At 39.0% G+C, this 20,983-nt stretch overlaps 1 protein-coding gene across 2 annotated transcripts in view; it reads right to left on the reverse strand.

Moving 5' to 3' along the window:
• The window catches only part of DUSP10 (dual specificity phosphatase 10), a 71,871-nt gene that overhangs the window by 46,925 nt on the left and 3,963 nt on the right, over nucleotides 1-20,983 (reverse strand). The gene's annotated exons all lie outside the window — the stretch shown is intronic.

Raw genomic sequence — 20,983 nt, forward strand, 5'->3', positions numbered from 1 at the left:
GCCACACTTCTCATAGAGCCCAGCCTCTCAGATAATCTGTTCTGCATACAGGTTGAAAAGGTATGGAGATAAGACACATCCATGGCATACACATTTCCCAATTTTGAACCATGCAGTGTCCCCCTGCTCTGTTCTGATGAATGTCTCTTGGTCCAGGGGATAGCATGAAGGAATAAGGAAAGATCAAAGGAGAACCTGAGAGGCAGCAAAATGGTGAACATGGATTAATGGTGATTAATTTTATAAATGTTGTACATAATGCTTATAAAATTAATCACCATTAATCCATGCTCACCATTTTGCTCTTTATTCCCTCATGCTACCCCCTGCCCACAAACTTGCAAACCTGTGATTTTCCCCCTCTCCACCCCCAGTTATCCTATTTCCTTTCCTCCCTTCCCCTTTAGACTTTTGTATACATCTTACTAATAATCCTTCTATTTTTTACAATAAAGGTCTTACAATCTATTTGTCTTTGAGACTGAGTTCACTCAGAATAATGCTCTCCAGCATTTCTCATGTTTATAGTATGTTTTGAAATTGTTGCTTCTGAAACCTGCATAGTATTCCAGCATCTAGATGTACCATAATTTCTCAGTCCATTCTTTTGTTGGTAGACATTTGGGCCGTTTCCATGTTTTTGCTATTATAAATAATGCTGTTATGAACATTAGCATACAAATCTGTCTCGATTCTATTTTTCTGTAAGAGTAGAATAGCTGGGTCATACGAAATTTCTATTTTCAGCTTTTTAAGGAAATGTCAAGTTGCCTTCCAGCGTGATTGTACCATTTTACAATCCTACCAACACTGTATGAGAGTTCTAATCTCTCTACATATTCTCCGACATTTATTGCTTACTGTCCTATTAAATTTTGCCATTGTGACTTGGGTGAGATACTATTTCATGGTGGTTTTGATTTGCGTCTCTCTTATTGCCAGTGATTTTGGCCATTTCTTCATGGGTCTATTGGCCATCCAAGTGTCTTCCTTTGTGAAAAGCTTTTCCATGTCTTTTGCCATTTTGTAATTATCAGTCTTTTTCTTGTGGAGGCCCTATAATATTCTATAAACTTTCATTATGAGACCCATGTCTATGAAACATGCCAAATGTTTGGGGTTTTCCCCCCATCATTAGGTTTCCTATTCCTCCCCTGGAAAAAGTGTTTTGGTATTTGGTTTAAGTTTTTGATTCACAAAGGGACTTAATCTTTACAAGGTCTCATTTATCAGTTATCCTGGTTGTGCATTCCTAACTCTACTTGCTAGTGTCTTTATACCACAGGCTACACCTTCTAAGCTTGGTCCCATTTTGTCTCTTATGATCTTTATGGTTTGGGGCTTTACCTCTGGGTCTCTGATGAACTTTGACTTGATTTTTGTGTGTAGTGTAGGTTGTGCATCCTGGTATAGCTTTCTGCAGGTAGAAGTCCAGTTATTTCAGGATCATTTCTTTGAGACATTGTAGTTTTCCCATTTGATAGGTTTTGTATCCTTGTTGAATACCAGCTGTTGTTATGTACCATTGAGTCCCTTGCAGCTCATAGTGACCCTATGTACAACAGCTCTCAACCCTGTGCTATCCTGTGCCAACATTATTGTCTCTGATATACTGACCCCCTTTATCCCAGTCACTGAGTCAATCCATCTTATCAAGCGTATTCCTCTCTTGCACTGTCTTTCCAGCCTTCCAAGCATGATATCCCTCTCCAAGGACTGGTCCCTCCTTTCAATGGGCTCAAAATTTATCAAAGCTTCAAATTCCTTGCCTCCAAGGAGCGGTCTGGTTTCATTCTCATCAGGATGAACCTGTTTGTTCTCTTAGCAGTCCATGGTATATTGAATATTTTTCTCCAGCACCGCAACTCAACAGCACTGATTCTTCTTTTATTATTCTCAGTCACTGGCAAATGGGTTAATTTTGGGGTTCTTGATTCTATTTCATTTCATTTGCCTATGTGTCTGTCATTGCACCAGTACCATGCTGTTTTGGTTATTACGGCTGAGTAGTAGGGTTTGATATCAAGAAATGCTATGCTTCCTACTTCATTCTTACTTTTCAAAAGTGCTTTACTTATTTGTGATCTCTCTCCTTTCCAAATAAATTTGCCAATTGCCCTTTTTAGGTCTTTGCAAAAGAAATTTAGTACCTGTACTGGGATTACATTAAACTTGTAGATTGCTTTTGGTGGGATTGTAATTGTCACTACATTGAGTCTTTCTATCCATGAACAGGGAACATTTTTCCATTTTTTAAGACTTCTTATTATTTCCTGCAGTAGGGTTTTGTAGTTTTTCACAGCATTCTTTTTTGTATCTCTTTAGGTTTATTCCCAAGTATCTCAAATTGTGGTTAGCTATTATAAGTGATACTGTTTTCTTAGCTTCCTTTTCTGTGTGTTAATAGAGAGGAATCCCACTGATTTTTGTATATTGATCTTGTAATGGATTGAAGCCCAATATCAAGAAAACAAAGATTCTCATCACTGGGCTCATTGGCAGAATCATGATATATGGTAAAGAGTTTGAAATTGATAACAATTTTAATTTGCTTGGCTCCTCAATCAACACTCTTGGTACCAGCAGCCAGGAAATTAAAAGATGTCCTGGAGAGGATAAAGCAAAGCTGCTCCTTGGAGGTAAGAATTCTGAAGCTTCATCTGACATACTTTGGACATGTTGCAAGGAGGTACCAGTGCTTGGAGAGGGACATCATGCTTGGGAGGGTGGAGGAACAGCACAAGAGAGGAAGACCTTCAATGAGATGGACTGATTCAGTGACTGGGATAATGGGGGTAGGTATATCAAAGACAGTAAGTTTGGCACAGGATAGAGCAAGGTTTAGGACTGTTGTGCATAGGGTCACTATGAGTGGCAGGGGACTCAGTGGCACATAACAACAACAAACAATACTATATTGGAAAAGTCTGCTGTCAGAAAACTCTCTGAAGTACTGAACAGCAATGGTGTCAGTCTGAAGACTAAGGTGAGCCTGATACAGGCCGCAATCTTTGCAATCACTTCCTGTGCATCAGAGAGCTGGACAATGACTAAGGATGATAGGAGAATTGATGCCTTTGAGCTGTGGTGTTGGAGAAGAGTATTGAATATACCATGGACTGCTAAGAGAACAAACAGGTTTGTCCTGGAGGGTGAAACCAGGCTGCTCCCTGGAGGCAAGGATTCTGGAGGCAATTTCCGACACACATTGGACATGTTGTTAAGGAGGGACCAGTCCTTGGAAAAGTACTTCATCATGCTTAGGAGGCTGGAGGGACAGCACAGGAAAGGAAGACCCTCGATGAGATGGATGATTCAGTAACTGGAATAATGGGGGTAGGTGTGTCGGAGACAGTGAGACTGGCAAAGGGTACAGCAGGGTTTAGGGCTGTTGTACATAGGGTCGCTATGAGTTGCAGGCAACTTGAGGGCACATAACAACAACAACAACATCCTGACACTCTACTAAATTGGTCTATTAGGTCTAAGAGATTTTCTGTTGAATCCTTGGGGTTTCCTGTGTACATTATAATATTTTCTACATATAGCAAAATTTTACTGTCTACATATAGCAAAAGTTTTACGTCTGTGCCAATTTGGATTTCTCTTTTTTATTTCTCTTGTCATATTGCCTTAGAAAATACTTCTAATACAATGTTTAAGAGGAATGGTAAAAGTGGGCATCTGCCTATTCACAAAGGGGAATGCCTTTAGACTTTCTCCACTGAGAATGATGTTAGCTCTCGGTTTTGTGTAAATACTTTTCACTGTGTTGAAGAAAGCCCCTACTATTCCTTGTTTGCTGGGCATTTTGCAAAGGGCTGTTGGATTTTGCCAAAGGCCTTTTCTGCATCAATTTAAAGAATCATGTATGTCTTATTCTTTGCTTTGTTGATAAATTATGTTGATTTAGTTTGTTTATTGGGGGTTTTTTAAATGTTGAACCATTATTGTATACCTTTTCAAATCCACTTGGTCACAATGAATTTTTTTATTTCTCAATGTGCTTTTGGATCCTATTGGCCAGGATTATGTTAAGGACTTCTGCATCTTTATTCATGAGAGATATTGATCCGTAGTTGGGTATTGGGGTTGGTTTGGTTTGTTTTTTTGTTTTTTTTTTTTTGCTTTGTGGGTTTTGTGTTGGTTTTTGGTTTGTTTGGTTTTTTTTTTTTTTGGGTACTCTGTTTCCCTGTTTTTGGTATCACAGTTATGCATGCTTCACAGAATGACTCTAGCTTCCTTCTTTTTCTATTTTTTAAAATAATTTAAGTAGAACTGGTTATAGACCTTCTTTGAATATATGGTAGAATTTACCTATGAATTCAGCCAGCTAGGCCAGGACTTTTTCTTTTTTAGGGTAGAAGGGAGTCTGTTTATGAGCCCACAATTTATTTTGTGATGGATCTGTTCAAGTGTTCTATATCTGTCTATATCAATCCGGGTAGAGTATGAGTTTCAAACAATTTGTCCTTTTCCTCTAGGTCTTATAATTTATCACTATAGTGTTCATAACATTCCAAAATTTTTAATTTCATCTGGTTGTATTGTGATGTCACTTCTGTCATTTCTTAACCAGGTTTCTGTGTCTTCTTTTGTTATGTTTGCCCATTCTTTTTCTATCTTATTGACCCTTTCCAAGAATGGATCCTGATCTTGCTGATGGTTTCAATTGATTTGTTTTCTTTCTCACTGACTTCAGCTCGTCCTTATAATTTCCTTTCTTCTAGAGGCTGTGGGGTTAGATTGTTATTCTTTTTCTATTTGATGGAGGTGTTGAGTTAGGGCATTAGTTTTGTTTATTTCTTCCCTTTTTATATGTTTACCTATTGCCATGAACTGCCCTTTGAGGATGACCTTAGCTATATCCCAGAGGTTTTGGCATGCTGGATTTTCATCTTAATTTGCTCTAAAGACTTTCTTTTTAATTTCATTTTTTATTTCATCTATAATCCAATTATGTTCTGTGGTGGTGGTGGTTGTTATGTACTTTAAGCTCCTGCCTTTCTGCAAATGACTTACTCTCTCCTTGATATATGATGGACAGCTTTGCTGGGTAAAAGATACCTGGCTGGCAATTGTATTTTTCTACCTTTTGTTTATGCCATCCCTTTGTCTTCTTGGTCACACGTTTTCTGTTGAGAAATCAGAATTTAATCTAATTGGTTCTCCGTTGTAGGTGACTCAATGTTTTTCTTACTGTCCTTTTAATATTCTAGCCATACCTTTGATTTTGGAGTATTTTACTATGATGTCTTGCTATCTACTTTGTTTAGTTGAGCTTCTTGAATGTGAATTTCCTCATTCTTTATAACATCTGTAAAGTTTTATTTTAGCACCTCTTTCTCCATTTTCTCAGTTGTGGGTTGTTTTTTTATTCTCTAGCCCACTGTGTTCTTCTGTGAGATTCTGTTCATTCCTTTTTATGTCATCCCACATGATTCTAATATTTTCTTAATTATCCTTCCATCTCTCCTTTTTATCTTCTAGTATGTTACCACTGAGGTTCTTGTCTTTCAGCTCACCGTCTCTCTGTTCCATTTCTACTTTTCTGGTTGGTAAATTTCCCCCCTTCTCTTTTTTTTTTTTTAATTTTGGTTGGTCCCCCTCAGCCCCCAGCATATTGGAAACTTCTGCCATTTCACTCTTGATATTCTGGATTTTGTTTTCATGCATTTTTGTTATTTCCAGTATTGTGTTGTCTGTGCCCTCTCTGTCTTGTGACTTTCTTAAGTTCTTATACATTTTTATCAATGGTATAAATTCTTTCTTCCATCTTTTACAATTTCTTTAATAGTTGTTAATGTTCCTCTATGTCAATATATTTCTTTTGGCTTCCTGTCTCTGGAATATTTGCTTTATTTATGGCTTCCCTTCTTTCTTCCATCATTTCCAACTTCTTCCATAGGTGTTTAAATAACTCCACATCAATGTGTTCCTTTTTCTGGGGTATTTGCTTTGTTTTTGGCTTCCATTCTTGTTTCCATATAACTCTGTGTCATTATATTTCTTCTGACTCTCTGTCTCTGGGGTATTTTTTGGGTCTGCAATATGCTCTGATTTTTTAGAAGGCTTATTTTTCAACAATGTTTGAAGCTGCTTGCTGATTTCTTGACATTATGTGACCTTTTTTCCTTGGTGTATATTAGGCTGTTTCCATTGTGTGTATGTAGGATGTTGACAGTTCTTTATCTTTATGTTTATTTATTCTTTATGATATTATTTATTAGTTGTACACTTAAAAGTGTTCCCTTTATGAGGAGTGGGGGGCAACTCACTAAGCCAGGAGTCCTTTTGGGGTCTGTGCAGTGGGAAAGCTCCCCTTTTCTAATGTCCTTCAACTTCTCTTTTGGCTTCAGTGAAGTCTTACAGGAATCTCGTCTGCCTGATACCCACCTTTTCTAAAGCTTAGAACTGAACTTCGTGGTACTGATAAGCACAGTAGCCAGAAACTAATTTCCCCAGGCAGGCATCTTCACTCTATCTGGTATGGAGTAGAGGAAGCAGGCCCTAGCTCTCAGTTCTCTGTTTTCAGTTCTTGCATTAACCAATAAGTTTTCTGAAAGATGAAAGTAAGCCAATTTTAACATTTATATTGTATTTGTAGGATCTAAATTCTTAGGGCTCAGAGAACAAACAGGTCTGTCCTGGAAAGAATGAAACCATGCTGCTTCCTGAAGGCAAGAATTTTGAGATTCTGTCTCACATACTTTGGATATGTGGTCAAGAGGGACCAGTTCTTAGAGAAGGACATCATGCTTGGAAGGGTAGAAGGACAGCACAGGAGAGGAAGACTCAGGATGAGATGCACTGACTCAGTGACTAGAGAAATGAGATTAAGTCTATTAGAAACAATGAGATTGGCTCAGGATAGGGCAGGGTTCAGAGCTATTGTACATAGGTTGTTATGAGTTACAGGTAATTTGACAGCACATAACAACAACAATAACAATAGAGAATGATGGTAGCTTTATGGTAAGGAAACACAAAGGTACAAGGTTTGAATCTACCTGTCACTCTCGAGGACAAACATGGGCAAACAACTCCTGTGTTATTTACTGCTTCTGGAAACCCACCATGGGATCAACTATAGGTCAGTTCTAATTTGTATACAACAGCAAGTTACTCAGCTCTGGTGGCGTAATGGTAAATAGTTCCACTGTCAACTCAAATGCATGCAGTTCTAATCTATCTGCTGCTCCAAGGCAGAAAAATGGGCAATCTCTTCCTTTGCAATTTACTGCCTCAGGAAACCCACTGGGGAGTAAATTATGAGTAGGGACTGACTTAATGACACACAATACCTAATTAATATCTGAACTGTGAGCTGAATTGAAATATAAAACAAAACACAAACCTTCTAGTTGGACAAAGTTCTAGACAGAAATCTCAAAATTCAACTAAAAATTATTTATCAAATAGAGAGCCCTGATGGCCTGGTTTGTAAAGAGCTGCACTGCCAATCCAAAGGTAAATGGTTCAAACCCACCAAACACTCCAAAGGAGAAAGATGTGTCTTCTCCATCTAAAAATGAGAGGTTATAAATTGGTTCCAACACAATATCACATAACACATACTGATAGTCACCAATTAACTATCTGAAGATATTATATCATATTTCCCTTTATTGCCAGTATTAGATAATAATGCATGCACACATACATCAATCTGTCAAACCTGGAAAGTACTTTACATAAAAAATAAGAAAGTTATAAAATGAATTATCCACATTATTTGGAAAAGTCATAAACCTATCTAGTCCTATGTCTGCACCTACATAATGCAGAAATTGCACTAAAGCAACGATTTTTTTTTAACTTTTCTGCACATTCAGATCACCTCCAAAACTTTATTAGTGCTCAAAATGCACCCTAGGCCAATTCAACTAGAAACTCTGGGGGTGGGATCCAGCTATCATAGGTTTCAAATCTTCTGCAGGTGATTCAAGTAGGCAGCTTGAATTGGGACCACTGTAGTAGAAGATTCCATAAAGTTCCCTTAAGTTCCTAGAGCCAGGCTTTTTTCAGCTTTAAGGAGGTAAAATAGTTTCTTGTGGGATTAGGAGTTCTATCACCAGCACTAGTTATGAATCAGCTTAGATTACACTGTGTAGGTGCTGCACTGCAACACATTTTTATCAGCAGCACTAGGAGAATCTGGCTGCTAATAGCATATAGTCTGCTAGTAGCTAGACCTGTTGTTGACTGAAAACTTACTCATGGCTTCTGTGGATCTCTACATCAGAAAGTTCTGAAAGCATTTTTTGGCTCATACTATTCCTTTAAAACTATTTTTTATTATTATTATTATTATTATTAATTATTGAAAATATGCACAGTAGCATAAATGCCAGCTTATTAGTTTCCATCTATATAACTCGATGACATTTTTTTCTTCAGATTATCCAACTCTTCTCTCCCTTTTCCTAGTAGTATCTGCCCCACTGACATAAACTTCCTGCTCTCTAAGATTCCTATCTAACCTTTGGGATTCCTATTGTGATTTTGTCAGACTTCCTGAAGCATATGTCTAGAGGACAATGGAAAGGCTGTCCACCATTCTCTCCTCCTTTCTGCCTATACTCAAACATTTCCAAACAAAACAAGACAAACTACCTGCTTGATGCCCTCCCTTTACTCTGCCTTTTCTAATCTTAAATCATTATCCACCACTGAACTCTGTCCTTGAAAAACCAGATAGTTAAACAAACTGATCTGAAGTGGGGAGGATCATCCCGGATGCTGGGCATGATGAGGAAGAATGATGCACTAGGATTGGAAGAGGACTCATCAACAATCTATGTTATGCAGATGACACAACTTTGCTTGCTTAAATTGAGGAAGACACGAGGCATTTGCTGCAGAAAGTCAAAGACTACAGCCTCCAATATGCATTGAAGCTCAACGTCAAGAAAACAAAGATTCTTACCACTGGGCCAATTGGCAGAATTATTATAGATGCTGAAGAGATTGTTAACAGCCTCAGCTAGCTTGGCTCCATAATCATCACTCTTGGTAGCAACAGCCAGGAAATTAAAAGATGAATTGCATTGGGATTCTGCTGTCAGGAACCTCTCCAGAGTACTGAAGAGCAACAATGTCAGTCTAGAGACTAAAGTCCTCCTGATCCAGGCCATGTTCTTTGCAACAACTTGCAATGCTCAGGAAGCTTTACAATGACTAAGGCTGGTAGAAGAAGAATTGATGCCTTTGAGTTGTGGAGAAGAGTAATGAACATGGACTACTAGAAAAACAAATGGGTTCATCCTGGAGTGGGTGAAACTAGGCTGCTCCATGGAGACAAGGATTTTGAAGCTCCACCCAATATACTTTGGGCATGTTGCGAGAAGGGACCAGTCCTTGGAGAAGGACATTGTGCTTGGAAGGGTGGATGGAAAGCTCATGAGAGAAAGACCTTGGATGAGATAGATTGACTCAAATGACTGGGGTAATGGGAATAGGTGTGTTAGAGACAATGAGGTTGGCTCAAGAAAGAGTGCAGAGCTTTTGTATATAGAAGGTCACTATGAGTCACAAGCAACTCATCAGCACATCCAGTAACAACTTGGTTCCACAGCACTGTTCTTAGAATAACAAGCAATCGCATCTCAATATAATGGAAGGTCCCTAGGTAGTTCAAATGGTTTGGGTTCAATTGCTAACACAATGGTTAGTCACTGCAAAAAAGAGTCATGATGACTGGCTCCAAGGAAGATTACTGCCAAGAAAACTTTATGGAGCTCAGTTCTATACTGTTAACATGGGGGGGGGGTGTGGAATGAGTCAGAATCAACTCAATTGAAATGGCTTTGGTTTTTTATTGAAGGTGCTTTAAAAATCAGGTGTCTAATTTACTATGAGATGACCATGTGTCAGGTATGTTATTCTTATGATCTCATTTCACATCAAAATCTCTCATGATGTTGATATCATTCATGTTTCACATTGGTAAAGAGCCAAGAACTCTGAGAGGTGGAGTCAGTTGCCTAATGAAGGACATACAAAATGGAATACTTTCAATGGCTTACTAGTAGAAAAGTATATATTTGAACTCAAGTGTCCTAATAAAAATTCATGAAAACTTTATTACACTTTCAAATGAAGTGCATTCCTCCCTCACCTTTATAGTCCTACTAGAATCAATTTGAGAACTGAAGAATATCTGAGTCAAACCATGGTCTTTCCAATCACTTGCTATGCATGTAAGTACTGGAAAATGAATAAGGATGACAGAAGAATTGGTCATTTTGACCTGTGGTGTTGGTGAAGAGTACTAAACATCCTATGGACTGCCAAAAGAACAAACAAATGTATCTCAGACAAACTGTCACTAAAGTGATCCTTGGAGGTAAAGATGAAAAAGCTTCATCTTACACACTTCAGCGTGTTGTTAGGAGAGGCTATTACTTGGAGGGGGACATCATGCTTGGAAAGGGGGAGTGTCAATGAAAGGGAGGAAGACCCTCAACCAGGTGGATGGGCACACTGACTGCTGCATTGGGCTCTAGTGTGTCAAGAGGCATAAGGATGGCACAGGATAGATACGACAGGGTTCAGATCTGTTGTTTATAGGGTTGCTATAGGTCATACACTATGGCACCTAACAGCAACGACAATAGCAATCATTATTCCAAAAATAAATAAGACGTACAAGAGACCAGATACTGTGTCAATTCATCTCATCTGGAGTATTCCTTTCTTCACTGACCGTCTATTCTTCTAGGTATGATTTCCTTCTCAAAGCACTGGTCCTTTCTGGGAATAGGTCCAAAGTATGTGAGATGGAGCTTCAAAACCTTTGTCTCCAAGGAACTACCTGGTTTCACCCTCTGCAGGAAAGACTTTTATTCTCTTGGCAATCCATCATATGTTCAATACTCTTCTCTAGTACCACATCTCTAAAGGCATTGATTCTTCTATCATCCTGAGTCATTGTCCAGCTCTCTGAGGCTTAGTAAGCAATTATGAAGACCATGGCCTAGATCAACCACACCTTAGTCTCCCTATCATTGCTCGTCAGCACTCTGGAGAGGTCCCTGACAGCAGATTTTCCTAACGTAATTTACCTTTTGAATCCTGACTTCTGATGCCAAATGTTGATCATGGACCTGAACAGGATAAATTGTTAACAATCTCAATCTCTTCTCCATTTATTATATTGTTACAAATTGGCCTAGTGGTGGGAATCTTCATTTTCTTGATACTAAGCGTCAATCCATATTGACGACTGCAGTCCTTGATCTTCTGCAGCAAACGCTTTGGTTCCTTCTCAATTTCAGCAAGCAAGTTTGTGACATCTGCATAATGCAAGCTGTTGATGAATCTTCCTCCAATCCTGACGTCACATTCCTCCTCATAAAGTCCGGCCTCCCAAATGATCTGTTTAATATATATAAAGAGAAGTTATGGAGAAAGGGTGCGTCCCTGACATTCCTATATTGATTTTGAGCCATTCAGTGTTTCCTTGATCTGTTTGTACAACTGCTTCTTGGTCCACGTATAAGCTTTACATTAGCACAACCAGATGTTCTAGAATTCCCATTCTTCTCAATGTTAGCCACAATTTATTGTGATCCACACAGTCAAATGCCTTTGCATAGTCAATAAAACACAAACATTCCTCTGGAACTCTGTTTTCAGCTAAGATCCATCTAACATTGGCTATGATGTCCCTAGTGCCATGCCCTCTTCTAACTCCAGCTTGTATTTCTGGTAGTTCTCTGTTGATATACTGTTCTAGTCATTTTTGGAAAATTTTCAGCAGGATTTTGCTTATGTGTGACATTAGTGATACTGTTTAATTATTTTCGCAGTCTGTTTGATCACCTTTTTTTGGGGGGAAAGAGAATAAATATGAGTCTCTTCTAGTCAGTTGGCCAGGTAGTTGTCCTCCAGATTTCGTGGTACAACCTGGTGAATATGTCCAGGGCTGCTTTGGTTTTGTTGAAATATGTCAGTTGGTGTTCCATCAATTCCTGGGGTCTTGATTTTTTGTTAGTTTATTTTGGGTTGGGTTGTTTTTTGGGGTTTTTTTGGTGTGTTTTTTTTGTTTTGTTTTGTTTTGTTTTTTGTCAGTTCCTTCAAAGAAGCTTGAACTTCCTCCTTCATCACCATTGCCTCTTGATCATTAGTTGTTTCATGAAATTTTTCTGTTAGCCAATTCTTTTTGGAACAGTGACTGTGTACTTTCTCTACCTTCTTTTGATGCTTCCTGTATCATTCACTATTCTACCCACAGCATCTTTAAGTATTGCAACTCAGATTTGTTTGTATTGAGGCTCTGATTTGTTCTTCAGTTCCTTCAACTTAAGAAATACTGCTGTGCAAGTTTGTCTCATTTGATTTTCCAACTCCAGCTCTCTGCACATTTCATTATAATACTTTGAGTTCATGTGCTGCTCTTTGAAAATCTTCTGTTTAGCTCTTTAATTTTGTGATTCTTCATTTTGCTCTGGCTTCTAGTGCAATATTTAGAGACTCTTTTTTCTTTTCTTTTTTTTAGTATTATTATTCATTTTAATAGACATTTACAGAGGTTTTGGATTTCCATTCATTCATTGCCGCACTTTTCTCCCTGCCCACCCCTCCCCACCAGCTCGCTTCCCCCTCCAAGAGAAAAAGAAAAAAAAATTCCTTCATTAGTATACAATTCCCACGTCCCTACCCCCGCCACCCCGAGTACACTTCTCTATGCAACCTTAATTCTGGATTCCTGTGCTAACCATAATACTCAATCATATATCACTTCTAATCTGTTCTTTCCCTCATCTGTTTCAATACAATATACATAATTTATCCAGTTTTTTCTGTCATACCCCCACCCTGATGTCAGACCCATTCTACAACAGTGGCATCATGCAGTAGAGACTCTTCTTATATTCATCTCAGTCTTTACTTTCTCTTCTGTCTTTGTAATGACCTTTGAATTCTTCATGGATGATATTCTTGATATTCTTCCACAGCTCATCTGGTCTTCAATCGCTAGTGTTCAAGGCCACAGATCCATTCTTATGAAGGTTTTTCTATTCAGGGGGGACAGACTCAAGTCAAATTTTGGTTCTTGTGGATTTATTTTCATTTTCTTTGGGTTCAGTTTGAACTTACACATGAGTAGTTTATGGTCTATTTCACAATCAGCATCTGGACTAGTTTTCACAACTGATATTGAGCTTCTCTAACCATTCTTTGCACAGATATAATTCATCTGTTTGTTGTGCAGTCGGTTAGGTAAAATCATGTGCATAGTAGTCTTTTGTGTTTTTTATAAAAAGGTATTTGGAATTAATAGATCACTGATTGTACAGGATTCTAGCTTTCTCTCTCCAGTTGCATTCAGTCACCACATCCATATTTTTCAACTCCTTATTCTTCTTTGTTCCCAATTTTTGCATTCTAGTCACTAATTATCATTAATGAATCGTGGTTGCATGTCTGATCGATTTCCAATTGCACAAGTTGGAAGAGATCGCCTATTTCCCTTTTTCTGTCTCAGGTATTAGGTTGGTGGATTTGTCACATTTTTACAAATTCTTCTACAAATAAATAATTCTGGGATATGCTCAAATTTCTCTGGCCTCTGGGCTCAAGCTTGGTTTTATAAGTACTTGGCACTCCAATTGTATGCTACTTAAATTAGTTAACAGTCACCAGGTTATTTTTAGGTCATAGCAATGCAAGCACACAAACTCATACACCCTCAAATATAAACTCTACACTTAGTTTGATACAGTCTTTTGGAAAAGGAGCCCGAATTACCTTTTTACGGGAATCATTTCTGTGTAATTTATAGTAATAACAACATTTAATTACATGTATTTACACTTTTTTACCATATATGACAACAGCTACATACCAGAAACTATTCTATACACTTCAAACCCTCTTTTTTTGTAAATGAAGAAATTAAGTTATAAAAATCTTATGCCATTTACCCAAGGGAAAAACACTAATAAAGAAGAACCAAGACTAACATTCAGGCTACCTGGGGTCAAATTGACTGCTGCCTTAACATTTCCACAGTTTACTACAAAGCAAATGATTGACATATTTGGACATTAAGTAGAGGCTCAGTAAAATTTCAGATGTATTTATGTATTTATTACATAATTTTTTTTTACTATATTTGTGTGTGTACCATCAAATCAGATCTGACTGGTACAGGAGAAGATTGTTCGCCCCTTCTCAAGCAGAGCGTCTGGTGGATTTGAACCGTGCACCTCTGGGATTACAGTGTATCTTCTTGTCACTAGGCCACCAGAGCTCTCTTACATAAAATTTTTAAAAAGAAATAAATAAGCTCCTCCTGTACCAGTCAGATCTGATTTGACGGTACACTCACACAAAAATAATAAAATAAAAATAAAAAAAAAATGAAAGAAATAAGCAATAGCCAAAACCCCACTTAGCCCTCCCTGAGGAACAAGAAGGGAATCTATCTTTCTCTGTTGGCTCTGGAGAAAGGTCCTTATGTCTTTATGCTTGACTTTCTTGTTCTTTGTAACTCTCCACGTGGTGGTTTGGCATCTGCCTTACTCTGTTTAGGCTTCTATATTGAGTTTAATCATCTTTTTATATCTCAAAAAAGACTGACTCAAATGACAGCCCACACTAATCCTTCCCCACTCACATCACAAGGAACATTCATTCCCAAATGAGGGTGTAATCTCAGCCATAGGAGATTATGGCTGAGATATCTTTAGAGAACTTCATTCAAGTCCATCACATTCTACCCTTTTCCTCCCCAAATTACTGCCCTCTCCATTCTAAAAGCACATTTACAAAGTCACAACTTCCAGAAAGCTTTAAATTATCCAAGTCCAAAAATCTCCCTAATCATCTTCATTCCTGAGACAAGATTCTTCCTCTTTATCTGTGAATCTGAAAACTGGGAGATATGATATCTGCCTCCAAAGTACCATAGTAGAATAGGCCCAAGGTGGGCATTTCCATCACAATGAGATAAAATGCAAGAACACAACAGTAACAAGCACTAAAATCCAGCAGAACAAATAGCATAAGCTTTCAAAATTTGAAAGCATTCCTCTTTTCCCTGAGACCATCTTGGTGATAGTCCTGTGTTTCAGACTAGATATTATACCCTCTAGATTCTGGGTACCAGAGGCCCTTGGCCCCTGCCCCACCTGCTAGGCACTCTGGGCTGGCAATCCTGCTCCATTAGTTTTATTGTTGTTCTGTGTACTCTCAAGTTGGAACAGACTCATAGCTGTCCCTCCAGCAGGTTTTCAGGGGCAGTAAATCACTCTGGAGGATATTCCCCAACTTCCTCCAAAAAGCAGCTGGGAAAATCAAACCAAAAGGATGGTAGTACAGTTCCTCAGCAGTAGGCCAGTAGCACTCCCTGAATAGTTAGAAAGTCCAATTCTTATGTCCCATAGATGGCCAAAAGAACACACAGATAGATGTGTCTTGGAAAAAATATAGCAGGAGGGCTCCTTGGAAGCAAAGATGGCAAAATTTCATCTCTTACACATTGGGCATGTTGCTAGGAGAGGCTATTCCTTGGAGAAGGACATCATGCTTGGAAAGGTGGAGGGTCACTGAAAGAGAGGAAGACCCACTACAAGATAGATTAACACAGTGATTGCAGTAATAGGCTCAAGTGTTCTCAGAGATGAGGTCTGTTACTCATAGGGTCACTGTGAATTGCCCTTGGTTCGGTGGCACCTGGCAATAACATGAGGACATTTAAATGTGGATTCAACTCCCTTGACTGCAACAGGCCCAGTTCTTCTGCCCTTGGTATCCCCTGATATCCTCAACTCCTCAGTTTTAAGCAGTGACTCCAACTCCCTGGACACCTTAATGGTAGGACCACATTCCAGAACCAAGTTATTGATCTTCTGACTAATTGAAACTTAAGAAACTGGGGCTCTATCCTTGGAGATTCAGGCAACTATGGCTCTACTCTTGGAAACCAGGAGAACTTGCTTCCCATTTTCTTTCTCACAATGTGGCTAATCTTTGAGCTAGTACAAGAATGGTCCTTTCTTCTTTTGGAGAACAGTAGTTTGTAGCTCATCTGGTTGGTTTCCTGCCGGTAGAATTCCTAGAGGTACACAGCATTCTGTTCTTTCATTCATTTTCTGTATAAGTTGATGGGTTTGTTGTGGTAGATGATTAAATCCATCAGTCACAAGCTTAATTTCTTGAACAAAATTTCGGGTAGTCGTGTCATTGGTGAACATTCTAGAACACATATCCTTGGCTTGGACAACAGGATTTTCCAAACCTTTAAGTTATGTTTCAGTTTTGTAAGGTTCATTTTTATGTTTGTTTGTTTATTTAGTGTCATGTTTTACTATTATTGGCAAGGAGAAACCACATGGCCTCTTTAAGAACTTGCCTAGACATCTCATTAGTCAGATAGACAAGCTCATCATTCACATGTTCTACTTTCCATCAAACATTTGAAGATAAATCAGACATCTTTGCCACTGCATAAAAAAATGTATCGTCCATCCTTTACTGTCCAATCATAATACTTTGTTCATTTTCATTTGAAGGCTCATCAAAAGCACATTTACCATTCATATTTCTAGTACCATTCTGTTACTAGAGTCATATGTCTTTCTAAGACCATATAGACTGTCTCCATAACTCTCTTCACTTTCCTCTGAGCCCTCAACTTTGACATTCATAATTCTACCAGTCACTTTAAGGCCATCTAGGCTTTTGCTTTTAGGGACCTTAAAACTCTTCCAGCCTCTACCCATTACCCAATTTTGAAACAACTTCCACACTGGTGGTATCTGTTAGCATTTTATATTGTCAGAACCAAATTTGTTTGAGTTATCGAGTATTGATCTACCTTGTGATAGATATACCACAAGTGGGAGCCCTTAACAAATTGAAATGTATTGCTTCATAGTTTGGAAGGGTGAAAGGGATTCAGAGTGCCAGCTCCAATAGTAGACATCCTTTGAGAAAAGCTGGCACAGAAGGAAGGGACTTTGTACTTTGTCTCTTGTCTGTCTAGATTTTGCTTGTTGATTTCTTAGAGATCTTCTTGTGTCATGGCATGTGTCTTACCCTTACTTGCTAGCTTGAGTGTAATCTCTTTGTATATCATGAAGTAATGAGTAAAAAAAAACAAAAAAACAAACCTCTATATCAATCCTACCTCGTTAACATTATTGTGGAAACCCATTCCCAAATGGACTGTGAACAAGAGGCATGTGGTTCCTTTCAGGTGTCATTGAGTTGGCTTTCACTCAGAGAAGCCCCGAGCACAACAGAAGGAAGCCCTGTCTGATTCTGCACCATCCCCACAATCTCCTCAGGGCTTAACTGCCTTGTTGCCGTCTCTGTGTCAATCAGCCTCATTGAAGGACTTCCTCTCCTTTACCTACCCTCTACTTTTCCAAGTATGATGTCCTTTTCTAAGGACAGATCCCCTCTAAATAACATGCCTGCAGTATGTTAGACAACATCTCACAATTCTTTCTCCTAAGGAACAATCTGACTGCACTTCATCCAAGCTAGATTTGTTTGGTTTTTTGGCAGTCCTGGAAGATTCAATATTCTTCACCAATAAAAATTGACAACACATCTTTTCAGGGTACACTATCTATTCCATGATGTTGTTGTTATGTCCCATCGAGTCACCTGTGACTCATAGTGACCCTGTGTACAACAGCCCTAAACCCTGCTCTATTCTGTGCCAACATTATTGTCTCCAACACGCCTATCTCCTTACCCCCCATTACCCTGGTGACAGAATCAATCCATCTCATCAAGGGTTTTCCTTTCCTGCACTCTCTCCGCAGCACCCATTAAAACACAGTAGGGATGAGAAGCAAATTTTTGCAGTCTTTTATTTCTGAGGATGGCCATGTACCTTGTTACAAAACTCTGTATTGCCTCCAAGTGTTTACTTATTTTTTTTTTTCTTCTTTTTACTGTGGACAAACACTAAATCTGTGTGGTTCATTTCTCAGGAGACAGGATGAAAAGTTCTGTAGTGTAAAAATATGACTCCATATGCCACCAAATCATCCCTGTATGTGAGCCTCCTAAACTGCTTCCCTCTCCTCCTTCCCTTGTTCAGTAACTACTTCTTGTACACAAGCAGGCCTGTCACAGTACAGCAGCCTGTTAGCCTGTTAATCTGTGTTTTGTAATAGCACAGCATATGAAAGAGGGAAAGGGACACCCTAGGAAGGTGCCTTGGGGCCCTCGCACTCTGAGGAAATCATGCTTCTCCATACAGCTGGCACCCCCATATAATAGTAGGATCTACAATTTGGGGGTGGGGGAAGAAAGAAAGAAAATCTCAACAGGCACATAACACAGTTATTTAGGTAAAGAAATAAATGAACTATTCTGTCAAATATGCTAGTTTTATGAAATCTAAAACCTTTAAACATTACAAATATTTAAATCTTTACAAAGTTATCTCTACTATATCTTAAAACATTTCAACAACAAAAAAGCCACCAGGATAAAATATTAATAATTGCTTTATCTAAGGGACAGATATCAACTCACTGCCAGAGTGTCAGAACTGAGTCATAGCTGACCCTCCAGCCTATATGCAGAGGTTGTAAGTCACCCAAGAGGAGGTTGCCCAGCTTCCTCTCTTGGAGCAGTGGTGGATTCAAACTGCTCACCTTTGAGTTGGAAGTACGGCTCTCAATTCACTAGGTCATTAGAGTTCCCTAGGTGATAGAGGTATTCTTTATACTGAGGTTTGTTTGTTGGTTTGTCTTTTTTTTTTTTTTATAGGAATTTGAGAATTTTCTAGTTTGATTTCTTTTTCAAAGAGGAGGAAAGAAATCACAGAATATTCTTTTCTAAACAGTTAAATGAGACATTATTTGCTTGAGGTCAGTTTTGTTGAAAAAGGAACATTATAACCATCACAACCAAGATGGTTAACTCTCAGTGTAGAAAACTCAAAACTAACCTTCTTACTCAATTTAGGTAGAAATCTTACTTAAACATTTCCTCTTATTTTAATAAAAGAAATTATAACTATTTCTAAGTCTTCACAGAGTCCTGGATATTTATTCATTTGCATCATTTCACCAGGTTGAGTAAAAAACCCACATGTGGTGCCATTTATTCTTCACAAAATGAGATACAAAGTAGATTCAGACATAGGTTAGAGCAGGGAGGTGACTGTAAATTAGAACAGCAACTTAATCCCAGGGGCTTCTGGACCTCTGCTCAGTTTCCTCCCACCCTGACACAGCATTACGAAAATGGCAACGGAGCAGTCCTGCTCTTGACAGGCAGCACCAAATACGGTGAGCATGGCACTGAGATAGAGGACCGAGAACTTGGAAAGGGAAGGTAGCAACCAGTGTTTACAAACACAAACCAGGCAATCAGTTGGGCCAGCCATAAATTGAGATCACGCTGAAATCTTTGGAAAGAAATAACAAGGCCTTAGAGCGTCCACCATATAGCCTAAGCCCAGCACAATGACCACATCATCTCTGTAGGAAACATTCATGCCAAAGTGGTACACAGCACCATTTTCACAGAAATGAAACATTAGGCTATCTTAGGTAGAAATTATAGAAATCTCATTAGAGAAGAAAGATCAAAATGGTCTGATTGACCCACTCTAGAGTAAATGCACAAGGAGAACCTGGAAGAAGCTGGTAGCCAAGCCTTTTGAAAGATGCCCACCCAGGTCCTTCATAGCAATGGTGCCATCAAGTTTCGGTGTGCCCAGATAAAAGGAGAATTAGTCATTTCCCAAGGTGGGCCCCTCTCCCTTCCTGTCCATCTTGGGCCCAATGTGAAGCCATTCCACCAAGAGTCCAAAATAGTAACGATAATAATAATAAAGAAATATAATTACAGACTCCTTGGCTCTTCATGCAAACCACTCAAGTATTTGAACAACAAAAAAAAAACAACAACAAAACCCCAAAAACTACACATAGTCCAACCTCTTCTACCAGAGCTTCTTCCGAGTTGACCGCCGCTGTCTCACCAAACCGAAAATGATGATCCCTCCCAGAGGCCGCCAAGAGCGCCCCGTGGTGAGGTCAGCAGCATGTCCAGCCCCGCCCCACTGAGGCAACCTTCCTCTGGGACACAGAGGAGCTGCCTGAATCTCAGCTGCATCCACAGCAGAGGGTGAGAGAAATCCCACTTTCACCAAGCCCATCTAGGAGAATCCTTTCCCAGTGAATCACCTTGTATGCAACGCTATCAAACACAAAATAGAGAGAAAGACCTGCAACTCTTCTTAACCACCCCCATGTTAAGTCTTGGTCATACTGGATTGTTCACTACCTGTATTGTCTGTAGCTTACACTCATCCAACAGACTTGTTTGTAATCAAGAACATCTACTCTACATTGGGGTGGGGGGTGGGGGGAAGACATTGGCAACACCTCTTAATAAATGCAAACAAAAGGAAAATGTGGAGATGGTATTTTCTCATCTAAGACTAACAAACATGATGTTGAGAGACCAATACCAAGGGAAACTACTGGGAATTACCCTAGATCAATCAAATAAAAATACAGCAACAACAAAAAATACAGCTACAGAATAAATCTGAACATAATTGTAGCCCCAGGAAACTCCATCAGTAACAGTAACAATGTGGAGGCTCTGTTAGAACTGGGATACACCTCTGGTGTACATTCTACAGTGTTCCCCTTCTCCTTACAGCCTTCCAGCCGTGAAGAAAGTTGTCCCTTTGTGGTAATCAAGTCCAGTGAAGACAAGCTTAATTAAAGAGGGGCGGATAGAGAGGAAGAGATAGAATATCAAAGGAATTCAGAAGCAACTATTTTTCCTATAATATTACTTAATCAAAGATATAACATCATTTAGAAGACAGGGAAGAGACCAAGGCTGTCATCCTGGAATGGGAAAGCATTGACTTGCTTGCCCAAATGGCCTGTTGCAGTGTTCGAGGAACCCAGTAACACTTTATAGCATATTTCAGGAGACTCATTGGACATGTGGCTTGAGAACTGTGCACCTTGGTTCCAAA

The sequence above is a fragment of the Elephantulus edwardii genome, unplaced genomic scaffold, assembly GCF_000299155.1.
Source record: "Elephantulus edwardii isolate Elephantulus edwardi_28Jun2011 unplaced genomic scaffold, EleEdw1.0 scaffold00146, whole genome shotgun sequence".
In the NCBI taxonomy this organism is placed as follows: domain Eukaryota; kingdom Metazoa; phylum Chordata; class Mammalia; order Macroscelidea; family Macroscelididae; genus Elephantulus; species Elephantulus edwardii.